Here is a 23,276-nt window from a genome sequence, read left to right as displayed (position 1 = left end):
AGGACTGTTCATCATATCACCTTGCAGCATCCTCATTTCACACCAATTTACAAACTGAATTTCCCTAAAATACTAAACTCAAGTGGGGTTGCACCAAGACAAATTCCTTGTGTGCCCAATCACACTTGGCCAATAAAGAATTCTATTCTATTCTAGCGTTTGAACCGGGCTGTTCTGCTCTTCAGACTAAAGCCGGGAGACGGAAGGGGGAGGGGGGAAGAGGCTGGCGGGACTTTGCTTCGGAGTAAGCCCATCTGGCACCGCATCTGGCACCCAGAGGAATCCGGGTAGGGCTTTTCCGCAGGCTAATCGCCAACCCGCTCGGGAGTTCAAGAAGGGTTTCCTCTCCGGCGCAGCCTTGCACAACCCTCCAGAGCCGGGGGTGCGGAAGGGACGCCGCTTCGGAAAGTAAGTCCCGCTGTGAGGTCTGATTTCCCCAGAGCTGCTGGGAGGAGAACAACAGAGTTGGAAGGGACCTGGGAGGTCATCTAGTCCAACCCCCCTCTCCCCCCGCTGCTCCATTTCTGACAAGTGGCCGTCCACGACTCTTCTGGAAAGCCTCCGGCGGTTGATGGGGCGCCCACACCTTCTGAAGGCAAGCCTTTCCAATGGGTCTCCATCGTTCTCGCTGTCAGGAAATTTTCCCTTATTTTCCAGGCTGAATCAGTTTTCGAGGCTGAATCCATTGTTCCTGGTCCTCCTCGCAAGAGGGGAGGGAGGAACGGGAGTTGGACCGAGCGCCCCTCTCCGCCGCCGGCTTAACCTCTTTCAGGCGGCGGCGTAGACCGCACGCTTCCTCCGGCTGCCGCGCCGCTCCTCCTCCTCCTCCTCCTCCCCCTCCTCCTCTTTCTCTCCACCCCCTCCGGCTCGCTCGGGCGCGAAAGGAGGGGCAGGGGGTGTCGCTCTGCCCGCGCGGGGAGGCGCCCCCGATCCGCCCTCGGCAAAGAAAGCTGGCTTGAGAAGCAGGCGGGCGCGGGCGAAGTCAGTCGCGCTCCTTCGCGGTGATGTCGCTGCTCGCTGGCTCCAGCGCTGCCCGCAGGGGGACCAGGTTGCCGTTCAGGTGGGTGAGCCTCCGCAGGTCCCGTCCCCCCCACTCCCTTCTCTCCGCCGCCGCTGCCGCCTCTCAGCTGCCCCTTCCTCCTCCCCTCCCTGCCTCAGCCGGGCGGGGCTTCTGGCGCGCGCTGAGTTCGGGAGGACGCCCCCACCCCTCAGTCCCGCCATCTCGCGGTTGGGGCTGCTTGCTTTCCGGAGAAACCACACTGTCTCCCCCTTTCGAGGGTGGGGAAACACGGGCCTCTACGTCCGCTGCTCCCTCGGGCGAAGAAAGACAGCGGGGAAAAGGGTTTCTCTCTCTCTCTCGCTCTCTCTATCCTCCCTATCTGTCTGTCTGTTTGTCTGTCTGTCTATCTACCTACCTACCTACTGTATCTACCTACTGTATCTACCTACCTACCTACTGTATCTTCCTACCTATCTACCTACCCACTGTACCTATCTACCTACCTAACTACTGTATCTACCTATCTACCTACCTACCTACTGTATCTTCCTACCTATCTACCTACTGTATCTATCTACCTACCTACCTACTGTATCTACCTACCCACTGTACCTACCTACCTACCTAACTACTGTATCTACCTATCTACCTACCTACCTACTGTATCTTCCTACCTACCTACTGTATCTATCTACCTACTGTATCTACCTACCTACTGTATCTACCTACCTACTGTATCTACCGTATCTACCTACCGTATCTATCTATCTATCTATATCTGTCTCTCTCTTTTCCTCACGGCTCAGCCTACCTCGCAGGGGTGTTGTGTGTGCGTGTGCGTGTGTATGAGGGAGGGAAATCCCGCCGCGAGAGGGATGGACGGAGGACACTCCCGAGAAAACCCCTCACTGCAAAAAAAACAACAAGGAGCGCCTTTCTTTCGCGAACGGAGTAAACCCTCCAAAGTCTTCACTGGAACCGTCTTGGACGCCCTCAACATTTGCCCCCACCCACCCACCCAAAGAAGAAGCCGGGAGGTCGTGCCTCAGTTTTAACGCTTAGGGCAACCGAAGCGGGCAATCTTTTCCCGCCTCCCACCTCCCCCCCACCTCCACCTTCTTCCTTCCCTCGAGAGGCGCTCCCCCACCTGAGGAGGTTTTGCGCTGCCCCGAGACGCCTCGGGAATCGGCGGGACGGGGCTGCGAGGGGGGGAGGGACGGGGGCGGCGCCGGAGGGTGTGTGTGTGTGTGGGGGGAGAGTCTTCAAGGGCTCCCAGGCGCTGCCTGCCTTCTCCTCTGCCCCGCCCCGATTCCGCGGCTCGCTCTCTTGAAGCGGCTCCTCCGGCTGTGGGAAGAGGCTCCCCGGGACAGGCGGCTGCGGAGCCGGCATGGAAACTCCGCCCCTCCTCCGCCCCCCCCAACAGCCGGTGGCTGCATCCCCGCGCCGTGGAAACCGGAGCCCCGCGCCTCAAAGAGACACGAGAGTTCGAAATAGTTTCTTGGAGCCTCCCCTGGTTCTCCCGTTGCCTGCAGGGGAAAGTTGGGGCAGTGGATCCTCCCCCCCCATAGGTTGGCTAGAAAGTGAACTGGGCAATGGCTTTGAACCTCGCCATTACAGGTAGTTCTCGTCTTACAACAGTTCGTTCAATGACGGGTCAAAGTTACAAGAGCACTGGAAAAAAAAGGAGGGGATTTGGGACGGGTTTTCGCACTTACCACCGTTGCAGAGTCCCCCCTGGTCAGGTGATTTACATTTGGGTGCTTGACACCTGACTCGCATTTATGACGGTTGCAATGTCCCAGAGTCATGTGACACTCCCTTTTGGGACCTTCTGAGGAGCGAAGTCCATGGGGAATTCAGATTCACTTAAAGATCATCTGTGCTTAACAGCTGTGGCAAAAAAAGTGGTAAAAACGGAGCAAAGTCACTGAACAGATTTCTCACTTTCACATAAATGTTGGGATCCGTTGTGGTTGTGAGGATTGCCTGTATGTGGAGATCCTCCAATGGAGGGTTGTGTTGCAAAACTCCCATGCGTCAGTGCCAGTTAGTGGCTCCGGGTGACTTAAAATAAAATTTAAGACTTTGGTACAGGTAGTCCTTGAGTTAATACGGCCACAATAGAACCCGAAATTTTATGTTGCTAAGTGAAACATTAAGTGAGTTTGTCCCCATTTTATGACTTTTCTTGGCCCAGTTGTTAAGTGAATTGTTGCATTTATCAAATTAGTAACTCGGTTGTTAAGTGGATCTGGATTCCCCATTAACTTTGTTTGTCAGAAGGTCACAAAAGGGGATCATGTGGCCCCAGGACACTGCAACTGCCATAAGTATGAACCATTTCCCAAGCATCTAAATTTTGATTGTGTGACTATAGGGATGCTGCTATGGTGTGAAAAATGGTCATAGCTCACTTTTTTCAGTGCCGTTTGTAATTTTCAATGATCACTAATTCAACTGTTGTAAGTCAAGGACTACCTGTAAGCTCACACAGTTTAGTCCAGGGGTCTCCAACCTTTAAGACTTGTGGACTTCAACTCCCAGAATTCCTCCTCCAGTCATGTTAGCTCAGGAATTCTGGGAGTTGAAGTCCACAAGTCTTAAAGTTGCCAAGGTTGGAGACTTCTGGTTTAGTCTGAAAAGGGGTGACCAGGCAGCCCGTAACCACAGTACCAGGGGTGGGTTTCTACTGGTTCTGTCTACTTCTGTAGAACCGGTAGCTCTGAAGAGCAGCAGACATAGAACCGGTTCTATGTCTGCTGATGTTTTTGCCCACCCGCCCACCTGGGCTCTTGCCTGATCTTTTTTCAACTTCAGCTGCAGAACGAGGCACAGCTGCAGTTAAAACAAGAAAAGAGGGCTGTTTCAAAGGCTGCTTCTCGGCAGGCAGCGTTCTAATGATGATTTATGATGATTTACAGGTGCACCGGCTCACGGGCAGGGAAGCTCGTAAATCCCTAACTGGTAGTTAACCCTTTTGTATCCCACCCCTGTACAGTACACAATAGAGCATTCCTACAACAGGTACCTTACAAAGTTGCGGTCGACTCAAAAATAATAGTATAGCAAAATAACAGAGTTGGAAGGGATTTTGGAGGTCTTCTAGTCCAACTCCCTGCTCAAGCAGGAGGCCTATACTATTCTGGACAATTCTGATTGTTCAATCTCTTTAAAACTTCCAGTGATGAAGCACCCACAACTTTCAGAAGTAAGGTGTTCCACTGATTAAGTGTTGTCAGAGTCAGGAAGTTTTATTCTTAGTTCCAGATTGGATCTTTCCGTGATAACTTTCCATCCCTTAACTTCTTGCCCTGCCCAACCTTGGCAACTGCAAGATGGGTTGACTTCAACTCCCAGAATTCCGCAGCCAGGAATGGGGAAAAGAAATTGTAACCAGCACCCGCTATATTTGTGTATGTGTGTGTTTGAATGAGTGTGTGTGTGTGTGGAAAAAGAGAGAATGAATATGTATATATTATACTGTATTTTGACAGCAGGCTTTTCTGGAGGTTGACAAGCTTGCATGCTGTTGCTCCACATCTGGGATGACTGAAGTTCCAAGCAGGAGGGGTGGATTAGAAGTCCTCTAGGTTCCCTTCCAACTCTGTTATTCTGTTAATTCTGTTAAATTAGTGCAAGCATGCAGAGGCCTGTTTCCTTGATTTTTCTCACAGCCCCTTTAGCAAGAGTGACCACAGGAAGCCTCTGTAATTTCTTCTCAGTAGCCAAGCACTGTAATGGGTTTTGCAGAAGTCTTGTGATTCTGCATAAATCTTGTGTTACATTTTTTTCTGGAGTTGTTTTTCTTTGCAGTCCTGGCCAGATCTAGCCTGTATTTGATCCTGATTCATTTGGTACCTCTTTCCTGTACCAAATTTGGCCCCATCCTATTGACTGAAGGACAGCTAGTTCTGAGCTCCTTAATATATGTTTATCTCAAAGATGGACTGCCTGCAGGTTTCTTTGGTCCTTCTTGTGTGTCCCCAGAACATCCATCGAGCCAACAAGGATAAATTTTCCCAGCAGGACAGTAATAAACCGACAGTCAGGCTGGGGTTTTCAGTTTACTGCTTCACTAGTCACAAATTTAAAAAGACTGAAAAATACAATTAAAAAGCCCCAGCAATAATTTGGTGGGAATGCTCTTTGCAGATAAACCACTTTTATTTTAGTTTGAAGATATAAGAAAGATGAGGGCTGGGGGGGAGAGAAGTAATGAGGAGGTAGCAAAAGATTGATGATTTCTAGGGTCAGAATGTAAATGGTACTGTATCTTATTAGAAATACCCTGGTTATCCACAGGATATGGTCAGAAAAGCCATGATGGCCATGCAGCTGAAGCTGTCTGTTTTTTTATGTACATTAGGCAGAACTTTGGCTATACCATGGCCACCATCTTGACTTTTTTGACCATATGAGATCATCCTTGCTAAGAGATGAAATCCGGACTAGGAAGCTGAAAAAAAATCAAGTAGAAAGGTTTTTTTTTCAATGGTACATAACCTGTCACTATTGCCAAGAACAACATGAGTTGCTCCATTTGATTTGCCACAGGCAAGATGCAGAAATAGAGGAGATCCCTATAGTTCTGTCCCTAATGAAATTGAGGGTTCGTTTTATTCAGTTGCCCTGACTCATTTATTATTTAAGTCAAGACTATTTCATGGTTTCTCAACCTTGGTGATTTTAAGATGGTGGACTTAAACTCTCAGAATCTGGCTGGGGAAATCTGGGAGTTGAAGTTCACTCGTCTTAATGTTGCCACGGTTGAGAAACAACCTTGGGTAGGACAAGAAGTAGCAGATGGAAACTTTTTCAAGGAGAGATCCAGCCTACAAATAATAATAGATTTCCTGTTGGTGAGGATAATCAGTGAAACTGGTTGCTTTCAGAAGTTGTGGGTGCGCTCCATCATTGGAGGTTTTTAAGAAAATATTGGAAAGCCATTTGTCCAGAATGATACAGGCTCTCCTGCTTGAGCAGTGGACTGGACGAGATGACCTCCAAAGTCCCTTCCAACTCTATTATTCTGTTTTAGGGATTACAATACTGCAGAGTTTCAGAGGTCCTGCGCTAAATACATGAATTCTCCACCTCGCCCTTCTGGAGAAAGCAATTCTTGTGTGGGATTCTGCAGTTGTTGTTTTGACCTTTCTCGAAAGGAGAGAGAATAAGACTTCCTCAGCCTAAGAAGTTAAAAGACTGGCCGATTTGGACCACCCAGGCTGTTCTCCAAAAATGCATCTCTTAGGACAGGAATTCCTTTGCATGTGCTTCCAAATAAGTGGGAAGAGGATTGAGCTTCCAATGAGCTCTGCCGCTAAGCAGATTGAATTTGAATTTGGTAGCCCCAAGCCAACACAAACATTTATTCCTCTCCGTAGGGCTTCTTAGACCCATCGTGAGGAGCACTAACATTTAAGCAGGAGTGGGGGTTGTGGGGATGGTTTCCACTCCCACCCAACGTTGCCTCCCCATGGCAAAAATAAGCACCAGTCCCTCTCCGTAAGGCAAGTTTAGCCAAAGGCTTAGAACACAGCAAGCTTAGCCATTCTAAGTAACTCATGCTGGTAATGCATCTGGCCTACCCCCCCTGCTCCTGTGTGGCCTCTTGAACGGGCTGTTTCTGAACCCAGGTCTAGTCTTTTTCTGAAAGGTTACTAAACCCAGAGGGAGCTGAAGAGGGAAGCGAGTCAGAGGAGGGCATCTCCCAGAAGGTTTCCCATGAGAGACTGGTAACTAAGGAGTCCAGCTCAAATCCCAGATTCAGTAGCAGCTAGAAGTAGCCATTAGACAGCCAAGAAAAGCTTGCCCGCTGAAGCAGATCTTGGGAATCACGTGCGAGTAAGCCTGTGAACCTTTTAATCTTCTATAGGTACCCCATCCTACAACCACACACACACACACACCCCTGCTTTCAGGACTTGAGTTACAAGAAAAGCATGCTGTTGGCTCCTCTTTCTCCAGGGTAGTCTCCCACTTAAAGGCATCACTGCCCCTGATTCAAGAGAAATACATGCACCTGTAACCTGTCAGCAATTTCTGATGCCAAGCCCATCATTCCTCAGCTTTGGACCACAGCTGCAGAACCACCTGTGCAACTGTAGGAAAAGATACAGCTGTCAAAATGTGTTGCTAACCAGTGTTATATCAAGATCCACCTCCAGCCCTCTGAAGGGCCTTTTCCTTTGAAGTTGCATCCTGGTAGTTTTAGAAGAAGAACATTGGAAAATGTCATTGGAAGGCCTCCTGGGCAGGGTTGGTTCTTCGGGCAGTAGGAAGCCTGTTCTCTGGTGGAAAGAGGAAAAGAGGGGGAAAGAAATTAGTGAAGGTGTACTCCCTTCTCCTGAGCTTAAAAGGCTTGATTTTTTTTTCTTTTTAATTTGGTAAATTTATATGGCCATCCATCTCACACGAAGTGAATCTGGGCTGCGCAGAAAGTCTTCCAATCAGACTTGAAGAAGAGAAAAATAGATAGCTCCAGAAACCGAAAAGGATGGAAGCGAGCCAGTGTCTGTTATTTTCTACCTTCCAGAAGGCAAGGTTAGCAAAATTATTTGCTACCTCAAAACCTCTGCCTTCTTGACTGCTCTGCGTACAATTGACTTATGAGTCAATGTTTGCCATTCTTAATCATTGGTGTCTTGGAGAGATCATTAGTGTTTCCATGACAATGTGACCCTAAGATTGTTCTGGTTATCATTCTGCTTGGGCTTGATATTTATAGTCACACCGATGAATGGGGTGCCATGATTATCTAGCTGAAGAGCACTTGCTTCTTCACCTGCCCTGATTTCTTTACAGTATCTGATACGGAGAAGCAATAATAAACTCTCTGCCTCTGACTATTGTCTACATTAGTGTTTCTTCTGCTCTCTGGGGAATTTCTGGCAATTGAAGTCCATACATCTTGTTGACCAAGGCTGAGAAACACTGATCTATATTTTTTATTTTTTGTGGACTGATATGCTAGGCAGGGAGAGTGGTTTCTCTCCTGGAGTGATTTTAAACTTCATGGATGAATATCTGGCATTTGTTTTAAGTCATTTACTCTGTATATTTACTCAGAGTATCTTAAGGCGGTGTACTTTCAGGGATAACTAATTGTTTTAAATTTTATAAAATATTTGTCTGCATTTCTAAGAACTCTTTCTGGAGTTGGACTTTAAACTAAATAAGGGGAAAAGAATTTTTAGGAACTAGTTACCTGCCTAAACTTTGGCATACATGCAATCATATTTCAACTTTTCGTACATTCTTTTTCAGGATGGGAATTATGGAGTTGATCACATCTGGATGGCAGATGTTGGGGAAAGTTAATTTATGTGACGTATTTAATTGGATCTTTCATAAAGATATAATTCTATCATTCCATCTGGTTTGTGTTGTACAATACAAACCAGGCATGGAACTATGGTAGAAGCAAAGTGTTACTCTGGACTGACATACTGCCCCTCACTCATTTCTCATTGCTCTGCATTTCGTAAAGAGGAAATTTAATTTTGAATCTGCTTCTAGCAAGTCTTGAACTGTTAAATGACTGTGCAGAAAGAGTGACTTAAAATGGAAGTTCAGGTTTCTTGTGCTTTAGTAAATGGGTTCGGAAGAATAACAGCGGCAATTGCATTCCCTGTCTCGATTTTTAATTTTTCTGCTTTCTCGCTGCCTTGTAGATTCCCTGTCAATTGCAGTGAGCAGGGCAGATTAGTTCTGACATCCAAGTGCAGCAGCTGAGCAGCAACAAAAGAGGAAATTGTAGGATGAAGACAGAGTAACAAGACTGAACAGACGTGTGGATTTGAAGGGGTACCTAGCATCTGTTGGAAAACTTTGGAGTAGCTGTGTCTTTTTCTAGGCTCCTGGGCCTGCTTCTGTAGACCTGATCCCAGGAACAGGTATGGTTGCCTCAGGATGTTCTCAACAGTGGTCCATAAGATCCATTACATTTGGCCTTTCGAATCCAGGTGACTGTGCAGCCCTAACTGATAAGGAAGCATCTTCTGCTTTAACTGGGAAAGAGAACAACCAAAGTGGCTAAAACAAAACTTGTAGATGGTATTAATCCACAACCAGAGGGGCAAGGATTAGGGTTAGGATTCTATCCCAGAGCAGTAACTCTATTGAATTCTACTGTATAGTGCAATATTAATGCAATGTCAGGGGTTTTCCATTCAAATGTACAGAATGTGAAGGATGTGTGTTTGTGTTTATCTTCATAGTCATAATGTACACTGAAGATGGTTATTTAATTTTGTTGTACGAGGTGCAATGACAACGAAGTAAACTGACTAAGGGCTTATCAAAAGCTGGTGCCCTTTGAGTCAAGCTCCTAACCTAGTGGTTGAAAAGGAGCCATTCGTGCAGTTTTCTTGGCAGCAGAACTGAGTAGGCTTCTACCAGGATTTTTTATTTTATTTTTTTACCTCCTACTATAGGAAAGGATGAGATTTCTGGTGGTCTCCCATCTGGGTGAGACCTTTGTTGGCTTTTTCAAGGTTGGGAGAACATCTTGAACTTTGCTTTTATTCCCTGCAAACTTGCTTCTAAGAGGTAATATGCATTTTCTCTGAGCATCCTTTTGTTATGATAAAAGGATGCTGTGATAATAAGCCGTTATGTGCTTGTTAGGATGAGCCTTCAAGCAATAAAAATTCTTACGTATTATATATTCTTGATGGTCCGGCAGAGTCTTAGTGTTCAAAGTTGACTCGACTCAATGGTCAGTGAGATAGATTTGGAATGTTACTAGTAAGGCATGAAGGGTGAGGAGTATATTTCATTCACACATACACACAAAAACACTATTTGAAAGCAACAGTTTCTGGAAACAGATTCATTTACCTCATGGGTGTCAAATTTGCTGCGTCACATTGATGTCACGGGATGTATCACAATGTTTTTTCCCTTCGCAGAGCTGTGGTGGGCGTGGCCTGTGCGTGACGCATCTGGCCTGTGGACCACCAATTTGACATCTCTGATTTAGCTGATTGTGTTTGATAGAATCAATTTGGATGTTTTTTTCCTCACTCTACGGCATATGATCAGTCACTTTGGCAAATGTTGAACGAGACTGAAACTCTGCTTATCTTTTGGTTGTTTTTTGAGGCTGGGATTTTAAAATGGTGCTAAACAGCAGGTAGTTGTTGTTTTTTTTGCCAACGCAGCTCTTTGTCAGGAAAGCTCTCATTTGTTTTTGACCTCAGGGAGGAAAATGGATCTGTTGCAGACTCACCTTGCATTTTAAGCATCAAAATGTCAGTGATGATATTATTAATTAATAATTCAGTTTGTTGATTGGCATGTTGTATCTTAGCTGAGCAGTAGCAACATGTGTTGATGCAACAATTCAATTTTGCTAAGGTAGTTTACAAATTTCACCAGAAATCCTTGATGATCTAAATGTACTGTGCCATTATATACTGTCCAAATGGAAATAATTTGCATAGGGAATAATTTGCATAGTTAATTAATATTTAGAACTGCTTTGGCATTTAGAATACTCTACAGCATCAGACTTGAGATTCTAGGCTTAAACAACCTTGCACTATGCCGACTAAGATTGGACTTTAGCATAGTACATAAAATCATATGTTACAACGTCTTACCAGTTAATGAATATTTCAGCTTTAACAACAACACAAGAGCACACAACAGATATAAACTAAATGTAAACCACTCCAAACTCGATTGCAGGAAGTACGATTTCAGCAACAGAGTGGTCAATGTCTGGAACTCACTACCTGATTCTGTTGTCACCTGCTCAAACCCCCACTCCTTTACCCTCAAACTAACCTCTATTGACCCCATTCCTACAAGGTCTATAAGGGGCATGCATAAGTGCACAATCATGCCTACCATCCCTGTCCTATTGTCCTCAATTATTAGTCCCTATTTCTTGTATTTAAACTTATGTTTATTCTTGTTTCTGTTATATTGTAAGCTTTTGACAAATAAAATAAATAAATAAAATAAATAGCTGTGTCCCTACAGTTGAAGTACTTGGAAGGCAGATGTCCGTGTAAAGCCAAATGCCAACATTTGCAAATGTTGGTAACCATCTTCGCTGCTTTACCCCTACTCCTCTTTTATTATTTATCATGGGCCTGAAACATCTTCTCATCTTGTCTTCCAACCTATAAAAGCTCTGAATAGCTATTTACAAGTCTGATTGAAGCTCTGTACCAACTACAATGAATAATTTGAAAAGCAGTTTATCTTTAGGGTTTTTTTTGTTCATCATGCAACATTCATGAAAATTTTATGCATGTATTACAGAGGTTCAAAAGCAACTGGTATATCATCTGTAGAAATGTTTTTAGACAGCCCCTTTGCCATAAATGCAGTGCTTACAGTTTGTCTGCTTAGTTGACATCTTGCAAACAGTTCCCAAACAGTCACAATTAGTTAATCCTGAGGTGCTATTCCAGCATCAATTTCAACAGTGCTAAAGAAAGAATATATTCCAAATTTTTAAACAGGACAAATTTTGCTAATGAATTCATTGGATGAGTTTGCAAAGAACTACTTTTTAGAACATAGCTGCATTCAAATGTAAAACCAATTAAAGTGTTAATTTGCATTACAAAAGATTATTGTCTTTCAGATACAAGGAAAGGATCTTTTGAGGAGATGAAAAAATGTTTCAGAAAATCAGTTTGCACTTCTTTACTACCCTCACTGCTTTCCTTCAGAGTCCAAGCTCATTTGTACTGATTGTAACCTGATCAACATTAAACCCCAGTTATATTGTGGGCAGCTGGCGGGAGGTTTCATTAGCTCATTAAGTACCATGTGCATCTCCATCTTGCAGGAAAGTCTTGAGTGCTGGCTAATAAACCCCTCTTGAAATCTAGGAACATCTAACCCAGCTTTTCTTAGGAAGAGAGATCCTAATGGTGGAAAGATTTATTTATAATCTACAATCAGCTTTTTTTTAAAAGCTAACTTCCATACAAATGGTTTAAATGTTCAACAGGGCTTTTATCTAATTGCCCAGGAAGTAAAATGGAGTGCCCTGTCTTTGAGGTGACTGAAATCTTGATCCCACACTCTCATAACATCCATAACCCAAAGTCCACTTTGACCGTGTGCTCTATTGTTTCATAGCCCTCCTTTTCAAATTCCATTTCTGTTGTTTCAAGAACAATTTCATGCACAGTTAGGAGCAGATTCCATTGGATATGGTAGGAATTACTTCTCTATAAACACATACAGGGTTATGTTGGTTAGATTCCTTCACTGGCATTGGCTTATTCATATTTAACAACCCTTGATGAAACGGTGCAGAAGGGTATATAGATTCTGTGCATTTGTTTTCTTAATACATGACCAAGAGTTTTACCTGAAGTGTCTTAGGGCTGATGTGATGACTCGGGGCGTGGCACAAAAGCAACAAAGTTGACAAAAGTAGGTAAAGTCCCTTTAATACCTCCAACTTGGCCCCCGATGTCCAGTTATCTTTGGCTGGAGAAAAAATATCTCTCAAGAACAGTTTTTAAGGGGAAGAAATTCAGTCCGAACCCAAAGTACATATAAATTATAAATAAAAACCAACAGAAACCATGCTGCAGCAATTAACAAGGCAGGACAGGATAAGGAATTGCAGACTTCCAAAAGATAAGAAACACACAATTGGGAGGATGCCAGAACCCAGATAAGCCTCAACAAACAAAGATAATGCACACTTTGCTTCCAGCAACTTTGCTGTGCGTAGTTTGCCTTTTAAAACAGTTTTCCCAGCTGCAACTAATGAAGGGGATCAGGGCCCTTTCCTCCCCTGTAACCCCTGTAACTCATGCCCTAGGATGAAGAGGGGGTGGCCCTGGGTCTTCCCCTGAATGCCCAGCCAGACTGTGCCCTTCCCCAGTTTCTTCTACAGCCACTGGAGCCACACTCCCTGTCAGCTGCTCAACCTCACCCTCAGAATCAGATTCCAACAGGGGCATGACAGCTAACTAACTCTGTCCAATATTACTTTTCTTAATTGTATCTGATTTCTAACTGTTTCTAAGGGAACTTGATGGGGTTTTGTGAGACACCAAGAGCAAAAAGTAATTTTTTTAAGGAAAATTCTTTGGGACAAACAAGGGGTGTCCATAACAATTTTTCTAAGGAAAAGCAATCACATCTTTGTCATTGAACAGTGTTTTGTCAATGTCAGGTTTTAATTTTATTCCATTTTATTACTAATTTTGTATCACTAGCACTTTGCCTCCTGATTGGGGAGCACTTCAAGATACAGGTAGTCCTCGATTTATAACACTTCATTTAGTGACTGTTCAAATTTACAACGACACCGAAAAAAGTGACTTAGGACCATTTTTCACACGTATGACCATTGGTCACATGATTTACATTTGGATGCTTGGCAACCCACTCACCTTTATGACAGTTGCAATGTCCTGGGATCATGGGATCCCCTTTTGTGACTTTCTGACAAGCAAAGTCCATGGGGAAGCCAGATTCACTTAACAACCAGGTTACTAATTGAACAATTGCAGTGATTCACTTAACAACTGTGGCAAGAAAGGTCGTAAACCGGACAAAACTCACTTAACAAACATCTCACTTAACAACATAAATTTTGGGCTCAATTGTGGTCATAAGTCGAGGGTGAACTGGATGTTCTGAAATACATAGGTACGTCCTTTTAACCAGTGCATTCTGCCCCCTCCCCTAAAAAAAGTTTGAAAAACCGATACTTGTATTATCAGCATAATTTAATATGTTGCATATAGAGGGCCACAAGAAGAGGCATTGTGATACTAAATAATTTTTGTTAGATTCAGATAATAGTCAATGAAAGAAATGTTGAAGATATCGTGATATGTAAGCCATTCGACTTGTTTATGTCTAACCGGGATTGAATTGTCTGGAATAAATAATATGTGACTTGAGTCACAAATGAAAGTTACCATGCATGGCTTAGAGCAGGGTGTTAAACTTAAGGCCTGCAGGGTGTTTAAATCTGGCCTGTGGGTCCGGCTTGGAAATAGCAAAGGACCAGCCCATGGTGCCTCTGCCAGCTAAAACAGAGGCGTGGCTGCAGGAGACCATCATGGCCGAAAATGCGGTGCAGTGTGTGTGTGTGTGCTCCCCCCCCCAGGTTTCAGTGACAGAGGGCTAGCAAAACAAACTAAAAACAAAAGGGACATGCAGGAAGGGACAGGAAAGAAGGGACAGGAAAGAAGAAAGGGAAAGAGGAAGGACAAAGAAAAAGAAGGAACGATGGGAAAGAGAGCAAGGAAGGAAAAATAAGGAAAGAGGGGAAGGAAGAAGAAAGGAGAATGAAGAGGGAAAGAAAAGGAAAAGGAAGGAAGGAAGGAAGGAAGGAAGGAAGGAAGGAAGGAAGGAAGGAAGGAAGGAAGGAAGGAAGATTATAATTAGAGTGAGAGAGGATCTCAGGGAAGCCCTGCCTTAGCACTTGGCCACCACAGGTGCCCCTAACATGAGTGACCTCAAGATGGCCACGCCCATCACGGCCACACCCATGTCAGCCACGCCATGCACCCAGCCCTCCGAGGTCAAACACAAACCTGATGCGGCCCTCAATGAAATTGAATTTGACACCCCTGGTTTAGAGCATGTAGAGATGCAGGCAACTTGAAAGAAAATACTGGTTCCTCACATCAATCTGGTGGTGATTCGCATTTTAGGCCCTGCATGAAGTTGTGTTCCAAGACTCCTGTTAAACACCCTCAGGGTCTTGTATGAAAGGATAAAGATTTCAAGGAAATTAAACAGAGCATCTCCTTATATGCAACTATACAAAAGCTAAGATAAAAAGGGCTTCTTGGAATCTGATTTATAGTAGCTGGTTGCCAGCAAGGATTTCCTCAGTCGTGCAGCTGTTTGCATCCGGGAGGGAATGAAAAAGCAACAAGAAGATTGCAGACTTTATATTGCAATGTGTGCATTTTTGTAATCTTACATGTATGAATGCAGACAATCCCTAATTGTCTAAGAATCAGGGTATAATAAATATTGATAACTAAAGAAGGGAGGGGTTTTTTTTTCATTTAAAGAGTATACTTCACAGGAGTTTCTGCGGAGTGTGTTAAAAAATACTGAAGAAAATCAGGATGGTGCAATCAAAGCTCCAATTTATATGTGTGTGAGTATGTCACACTCCTATATGACACATATGATTGCACTGGCACAGCCACTCACTGAAGGCACCCTCTTGCAGCTTCCCTTGCTTCATAAATATATTTTAGTTGTGTCATCTTTGTAACCTATTGATAAAATACTCCCTAACTTTTACTGTAAATGAGCAGGGGAAACTTATCAAAGCTCTTTGTGATGCAGTTATTTAAAGGGATGTGACATTTTATGTTTCCTTGGTGACATTTTTTGAAAGTCATCCCATTAGCAAGACAAATTTAATTCTTCCAAGGCCATTTCTAATAAGAAAGTTGCAAGAATAATGTGCCTCAGTAATTCATTTTATTACAACTCCTTCAACCTCACGTGCAGATTAGTGTAGGCAACCAAGTAAATAATTATTTAACCACCTTTTAAAATTACATTTCGGACTAACAAAATCCAGCTATTGGCGCCTTTTTGAATTAGTGCTAGGAAGAAATGATCATATCTTACCATGAAATGGAAGGCCTGACTTTTTTATTATGAAGAGAGATATTCAATAACAGATACCAGAACTGAAAGTGCCAAAAGAAATGTTAAATTCGGTCTCATTGATTTCTGTTCACAGATTAGACTGACACGGAAAGAGCTGAGGCACATCAAGAAAATATTTATTGTATTTTTCATAAATATAGTTGTAAAGATACGCACATAAACAATATAATCCATCAGTGCTTCCTGTCCGTTGTGGAAGAGCATTGTTAGGCATTGGCTGGGTTCATGAAATGAAACAAAACATATTTCCAATGTCCTGTTATGTGTAAATCTCATGATGGGTGTTCTTTAACCTTGAGATCTTGCTGTGAAAACAGCCAGCAGGGATGGTTTTGAAAAGTCTCACTTGTTCAGTTGAACTAGAACTGCCAAGGCAACAAACAGAATCCATTACAGAATGGAGTTGAAAATGCTTCAGGGCCATTTTCCTGTCTCTCTCAAGCCTTTCCCATTCTTTTGAAAGAAATCTCAAATCGATTGATCTCATCCAGGATTTTCAGAGGTTTCAGCCAAATAAATGATAGTATTTGCAATATTTGTAGCTCGGGTGTAGGATGAAGGTAAAAGTTCGTTCTCCATTGGTTTCTGAACATTTCATTATCAGGCTGGGTAACATCTTCAGCATTTTTTCAGCAGAAGGTGTTACTTAGCCAGGTAATGAAATGTTTGGAAACCAACCCACAAGCTCGGAGAATAAACCTTCACCCTCAAATGATAGTACTTCCAGCACTTGCCTCTCACACAGGTCAGGATCAGTTGTAACGAGAAGCCATGATTCTATCTAATGTATCTAGATAAGCCTCTATCTTCTTCCTTTTTTCACAGGAAGTGCTCCAAAAATTCAGCTTCTGAAATGAATCCTTCATGACCATACCACCCAAACACTGGAGCTGTGGTTTTTATTTTATTTTATTTATTTGTTTGTCAAACATGTACAGGATAAAACAAGTATTTATGAACATAAACAAGAACAAATGAAGTAAATACAGAACAATGGGGACAGTAAGACAGGGATGGTAGGCACGCTGGTGCGCTTATGCATGCCTCCTTTAAGGATATCTTAGGAATGGGGTGAGGTCCACAGTAGACAGTTTGAGGTTGAAGCTGTGAGGGGTTGAGGCTGGAACAATGGAGTTGGGTAGGGCATTCCAGGCGTTGACCATTCTGTTGCTGAAGTTGTATTTTCTGCAATCGAGTTTGGAGCGGTTTACCTTAAGTGTGTATTGGTTGTTTGCCCGTGTATTATTGTGATTGAAGCTGAAGAAGTCGTTGACAGGCAAGATGTTATAGCAGACAATTTTGTGAATGATGCTTAGATCGGACTGCAGTTCCAGATTGTCCAGGCCCAGAATTTCGAGCCTGAATTCTATTGTGAGTGGAGGAATGGAGTACTTTTCTCGAGAAATACCTCTGAACTTGCTCAATTGTGTTAATGTAAGGTGACCAACTTTTTTACAATGAGAAGGAGGACACAAATAAATTGAAGAAAAAAACTAAAGCCACTTGCGCGTGGCGCACTCTTGGGCATGGCGCACTCTTGTGCATGGCGCACTCTTGCGCGCGGCGCACTCTTGCGCGCGGCGCACTCTCTCAAAACAGTTTTCCTGTGTGGAGTGCATGCGTCTCATAATCGTATCTCGCCGCATTGTACCTTGATGAATCACCATATCAAATACAAATACGTCACATCACACACAACGGATCGGATCGGCATCAATCAAATACAGAGATTTACAGATTAGTCTTCAAATATCAAAAAGGAGGACATGTAGGAGGACACTTTTTGAGAGAGGACAGAACTTACAAAAGGAGGACTGTCCTCCCTAAAGGAGGATGGTTGGTCACCTTAGTTAATGTCCGATATACAGTGTGGGTTCCAGGTGGATGAGCTGTATTTGAGAATTGGTCTGGCAAAGGTTTTGTATACCCTGATTAACAATTCAATGTTGCTGGAGAAGAAGCTTCACAAAATAAGGTTAACAATTCTTAAAGCCTTTTTGGCAATGCTGTTACAGTGAGCTCTGGGGCTTAGATTGTTTGAGATAAGTACTCCTAGATTAGTGAGGAAAAAGTTAGAATGAAACCCTAGGTTCGGAGCCCATCATAATTTAAAATATAATACAGGGAGTCCTTGACTTACAACTATTCATTTAGCAAATGTTTGAAGTTAGCAACAGCACTGTGGAAAGTGACTTACAACTGGTCTTCACACTTAAGACCGTTGCAGCATCCCCACAGTCACACGATCAAAATTTGGGCACGGCACATATTTATAATGGTTGCAATGTCCAGGGTAATGTGATTGCCATTTACAACGTTCCCACGTGACAAGCAAAGTCATTGAGGGAAGCGATGATTCACGTAACTGCAGCGGTTTGCTTAAACATGGCAGAAAAGGCCATAAAATTGGGCACAACTCATTCAGCCCCCTTGCTTAGGGACAGAAATTCTGGTCCCAGTTGTAGTCATAAGCTGAAGACTATACTGTAATCCGGAGAGAAAGTTTAGGATTGGCTTTAAATTAGAAGAGTGAAAGATGCATTGGAAATCCCTGGGTGTCCTAGGAATTGCTTTTCTGATATTAAACCATAAATGAGTAATTATCCTTGGTCAGGTTCACTACAGGTGCATTAGTTTGCACTCTAGAATTTTCTCCCCCCATTTTTGCTGTATGTGTCTTGCTAAGCTACTGGGGCAGGCAGTAAATCAACAAGAAGTCTTGATTGCAGAGGCTATTATTGTGTTGCTGCTAAAGATCTTTTTTTTTTTTTTTTGAATGACTTCTTTCTGCTCAACCCAAAATCAGCAAATGACTTATGTGTTGTGGTGTAGCATGAGAATCCAAGTAGGGATAGCAATAGCACTTCGACTTAAATACCACTTTACAGTGCTTTACAGCCCTCTCTAAGTGGTTTACACAGAGTCAGCATATTGCCCCCCCCCCCAACTATTTGGGGCCTCATTTTACTGACCTTGGAAGGATGGAAGACTGAGTTAACCTTGAGCCGGTGATATTCGAACTGCCAAATTGCAGGCAGCCAGCAGTCAGCAGAAGTAGCTTGCATTGTAATCACTGTGTCACCACAGCTCTTGGAAATGCAACAACAACAAAAACAACAGGAGGAGGAAGTATTTTTACAAAATACATTAAGAATTTGCAGCCTCCTGCAATAACACCAGTGTAATTGCAAAAAACTGTGCTACTCAGAACATCGTACATTTTAAGAAGATATTTGGCTGATACCTAGGATGCTGGCAGCCACCGTATCAACCATCAGCGCCAGTTAATGATATTTGTGATACATTTTTAAATGTTTAGTTGTTTGAGTTTCATGTTTAATGAACAAAAGTTTATAATAATAATAATCACACAGTCAGGCAGATGTTCAGACTGGGTTTGGCACTTTTGTCTACCTATCGAGTCCTTACCAAGGACCTGGGATAGGCAAATCTGGATGTTTGATGGTGTTACAGATATCGCCGCAGGATGGAAGCTGTGTCAAGTAAAGCTGCCTTCTGCAATTGACTGATGGCAAATTTGTCAATGCCTATGGTGTCCAAGTGGTGCTCTAGTTGTTTTGGACTGCACCTAAGGTGTCTATTACTATTGGTTCTACCCTTACTTGCCTTTGCCATAGTCTTTCTATTTCTATTTGTAGGTCTTTGTATTTTGTTACCTTCTCCATTCTTTCTCTTCTATTCTGCTGTTTCCAGGCACTATCACATCCACTATCCCAACAACTGTTAAGTGTTATGTGGCAGGTGCCTCTCTGTCTGGATTCTGAAGTCCCACAAGATCTTTTCATTCTCCAGAATCTTCTCAACCTGATGTTCCCAGTAGTTGTTACTATACTCAAATCCAAACTCTTGGCACAGTTTCCAGTGAATGATTTTAGCAACTCAGTTATAATGCTCTAGGTAGTCAGTTTGTGAAATTTTGCCGCACCCACTGATTAAATAGTCAACTGTTTCATCTTTCTCATTACAGAGGCGGCATTTGCTGTTGGTGGTGACATGCTGAATCTTTGCCTTCATGCAATTTGTGGCTAAGGCTTGTCCTTGAGCAGCCAAAATAAAGCCTTCAGTTTCTTTTTTTCAGAATTCTTGATTTTAGCCAATTCCAAGTAAGCTTTTGGTCAGCTTTGCCTTCAATACTTTTCAGGTATTGGCCATGCATAGCTTTGCTTTTCCAGTTTTCAATTCGCTTCTCAATTAATTCTTTTTTGTATTCAGCTTTTGACTTGGTTGTCTTCAAAAGGCCTCCTTTATGTACTTCCTGAATCATTGGCTCTTCATTTTTCTGGATGTAATCATTCAAGCTGTGTCTTTCTTCTATAGTCTGCTTTACTTGTAGGAGACCTCGACCACCCTCTGCTCTTGGTAAATATAATCAATCACCATCACTTTTAGGATGCAAGGCATGATTCATAGTCATAAGCTTCCTTGTTTTTCTGTCCAAATTGTCCAGCTCCATCTGGGTCCAGTCAATTATTCCTGAAGAGTATCGAATCACAGGTATAGCCCAGATATTTATTGCTTTTATGATGTTTCCACTACTCAATTTGGACTTTAAAATCTTGCCAATTCTTCAAATGTGCTTGGCGGAAGTTGATTCCTTGACCCTATTATACATTAAATCAGAGGCTTCTAAAATCCCTAAGTACTTGTAGCCTGCTTCTGGTTTCATTGCCTCTATCATTTCTTCATTTTCAAGTTCTATTCCATCATCTTCTATGACCTTGCCTGTTTTCATTGCCATTGTTGCACCTTTGTCAATTCAAAGTGCATGCCAATGTCCTGGCTAAATTCTTTTGTGCTTTCAATTAGTGAATTCAGTTCATTTTTTGTTTTACCAAACAGTTTCAAATCATCTATGTACAACAAATGCAAAATTTTCAATCCTTTCTTTGCAAGTTCGTATCCACAATTCACCTTCTTTAAAATGGTTCTGTCAGCATTGACAGAAGAAATAATGGGGGTGAAAGGGAGTTACCCTGAAAGATGCCTCGTTTAATTTCAACTTCACCCAGTTCTTCTCTTATTAGCCATAAGCTTTATTTTCCAGAGGTTCATTGAAATTTCCATGAATTTTCGAATGTTGCTGCTGATGCCAAAGATTTCCAGGCATTTCTGAATCCAGCTGTGGGGGACTGAATCGAACACTTTCTTGTAGTCTATCCAAACCATGAACAGAAAGACTGGTTCGCTTTTTCTTCAAATTCTTCAGAATTAGCTTGTCAATCAGCAGCTGGTCTTTTGGTCCTCTTCAGTTTTTGCAATACCCTTTCTGATCCATTGGCAGCAGATCTTTCCCTTTCAAGTATCCATAAATTTGATTCGCTATTATTATTGTTGTTGTTGTTATTTAGTGAGATTCACATTCTTTGGAGCTGGTTGATAGCTCAACAGCTCGAGTCTTAACCAAGGACCTAGGAACTATTCAGGTAGCATCGGAGGACATAAGATGTTCCAAGTAGGGTGGTTTTTTGGAGAATCAGGGTATTCAAGTCTGATAAATTCAGAAATAATAATAATAATAATAATAATAATAATAATAATAATAATAATAATAATAATAATTTCGTTAAGCTTGACTCCTGATGAGGCTGTAGACACATCTATGTTATTTTTTTGGTAACCAAACAAAAGTGACTTGCCCAGTGATGTCTGGAGGGTTAGGGTTAGGGTTAGGGTTAGGGTTACGGACTCTTCTCTGTGAATCCACAGGGATAGGGGACCTGCAGGGAATCAGAAACATCAAGATGGCAGCAGTGGTGGGATTCAAATTTTTTTACTACCGGTTCTGTGGGCGTGGCTTGGTGGGCGTGGCAGGGGAAGGATACTGTAAAATCTCCAATCAGAGGTGGTATTTGCCGGTTCTCCGAACTACTCAAAATTTCTGCTACCGGTTCTCCAGAACTGGTCAGAACCTGCTGAATACCACCTCTGGATGGCAGCCAATACCAAACGAACCCCTGCCACTGTTCTATGCATATCACAAAAAGGGCCAAAGCTGTGATTGTGTGATTGCAACCAGTCTTTTGACTCTTCCCTTTAAACACCTCTGTACAATCAGTTATTGCGATTTCCGGTCTGACTTTTAGTTCTTCTAAGCATTTGATCAGCAGGATACCTTCTGTGCTGAAGGCATTAGACCTTTGGTGCTCATTAGCCTCCTCCTGTAAGCATGGAAAAACCCAAGCTCCACTGTGAGCATTTGAGAATTTTGAAAGTTTCCCTGGAGACAGCTGAGCTGTTTATTTCTGCTTATTTTTTTACTCCTTTGACAACTTACCTTCCTTTTTCCTGCCTCTCCCAACCTCTAGGTAAAATTAACTGCTAAAGAGGAAGATGAACAACAGAAATAAACAATGGGTCCTGTTGCCAGGGAGAGGTTTTAGATTTTCATTTGCCCATGGTTTCTTTTCACTTTAATCATGAATAATTTAGAAGTCATTTGATCCCATCTCTCTGTTCAGACCATTTTAATGGAAATATGAGCATTTCTGCTTCCTGATCATCTCCACCAGGGAGCTGCTGGCTTCATGGTGACTTATGGATTGATTGATCACTTCTTCTTTGAATTTATGGTGCTACTCCATCATTTCCGTACACCTAGCTTCTTTATGTCCATTTTTTAGTGCTGTAGATTACTGCTAGAAAACAACATTACTTTTATCTGGCCTGATCCTTCCTGTCAACAAAAAATATCCTTTATGATCTGGTCTCATTTTGTCAGTACCTCCCTCCTTAGAATTAATCTCCATTGTGCTCTTTATCTGTATGTATTCTTGAGCCCCAGAAAAGAACATTCTTTTCACTTACTCATTCTCAGCTGCAAATTCACTAAGCATGCAGATCGGCATCACCTTTGTCTTCTAACATTAATCCAGGTGTTGTTTTTTGCTTTCCATTTTTATTTTATAATGAGAATCTTCTAAATCTTCTATTCTAATTTACTTTCAGCTAATGAAATAAATTATTTTACAGAACTCCAGTTCTGGTTCCAATTGTCATCTCCTCAAACCTGACAGTACAATAGCTATAAATTAACACAGAAAAAGATCCATTCTTGGGCAGCTCTGGGTGGAGAGAAGCAAATGATATTGCAAAATCACAACATTGTGCAGATTCCATAAACGTAGCATTTGCCGCATAATAGGCTACTATGATGACATCATGTCATTGTGGTTTCCAGTGGGCACCCATGTGCTTATCTTCCTCGTTCTTTTATTCTGTTTTTCCAATTCCATTCTTGGGGTACCTCTTTTACACTAAAGATTCCCCAGAAGAATGACGGCTGGGTCTGGATGAATGTTAGTCTTAATAGCAATGGCACTTAGACTTATATACCACTTTATAATGCTTTACAGCCCTCTCTAAGCAGTTTACAGAGTCAGCACATTGCTCCCAACAATCTGGGTCCTCATTTACCGACCTTGGAAGGATGGAAGGCTGAGTCAACCTTGAATCTGGTGGGATTTGAACTGCCAAATTGCAGGCAGCCGATAGCAGAAGTGGCCTGCTGTACAACTCTAACCACTGCGCCACCAAGGCTCTAATATATGCCGCATTAAAGCATGATCTGCACAAAGGCTTTGCTGTAATCAATGAAGAAATGACAAGCCTTCTTAAA

At 42.7% G+C, this 23,276-nt stretch overlaps 1 protein-coding gene across 5 annotated transcripts in view; it reads left to right on the top strand.

Moving 5' to 3' along the window:
• Positions 1-317: 317 nt before the first annotated feature.
• Positions 318-23,276, top strand: part of SHISAL1 (shisa like 1) — a 129,669-nt gene continuing 106,710 nt past the window's right edge. For 2 of the 5 annotated variants that reach the window (XM_026677614.2, XM_087969480.1), the window contains exon 1: positions 938-1,060. The gene's annotated coding sequence lies outside the window, so the exon portion shown is untranslated. Of the gene's footprint in view, positions 409-885; positions 1,061-23,276 lie in introns of those variants that run through there. The other 3 variants (XM_087969479.1, XM_026677613.2, XM_087969482.1) reach the window with 3 other exon arrangements.

This window comes from Notechis scutatus, chromosome 6 (genome assembly GCF_049901735.1).
Source record: "Notechis scutatus isolate UNSWTSFEM ecotype Mainland chromosome 6, rNotScu1.2, whole genome shotgun sequence".
Taxonomy (NCBI): Eukaryota; Metazoa; Chordata; class Lepidosauria; order Squamata; family Elapidae; genus Notechis; species Notechis scutatus.
Note: the sequence above shows the minus strand (reverse complement) of the source record. Positions and strands in the feature narration are given on the sequence as shown.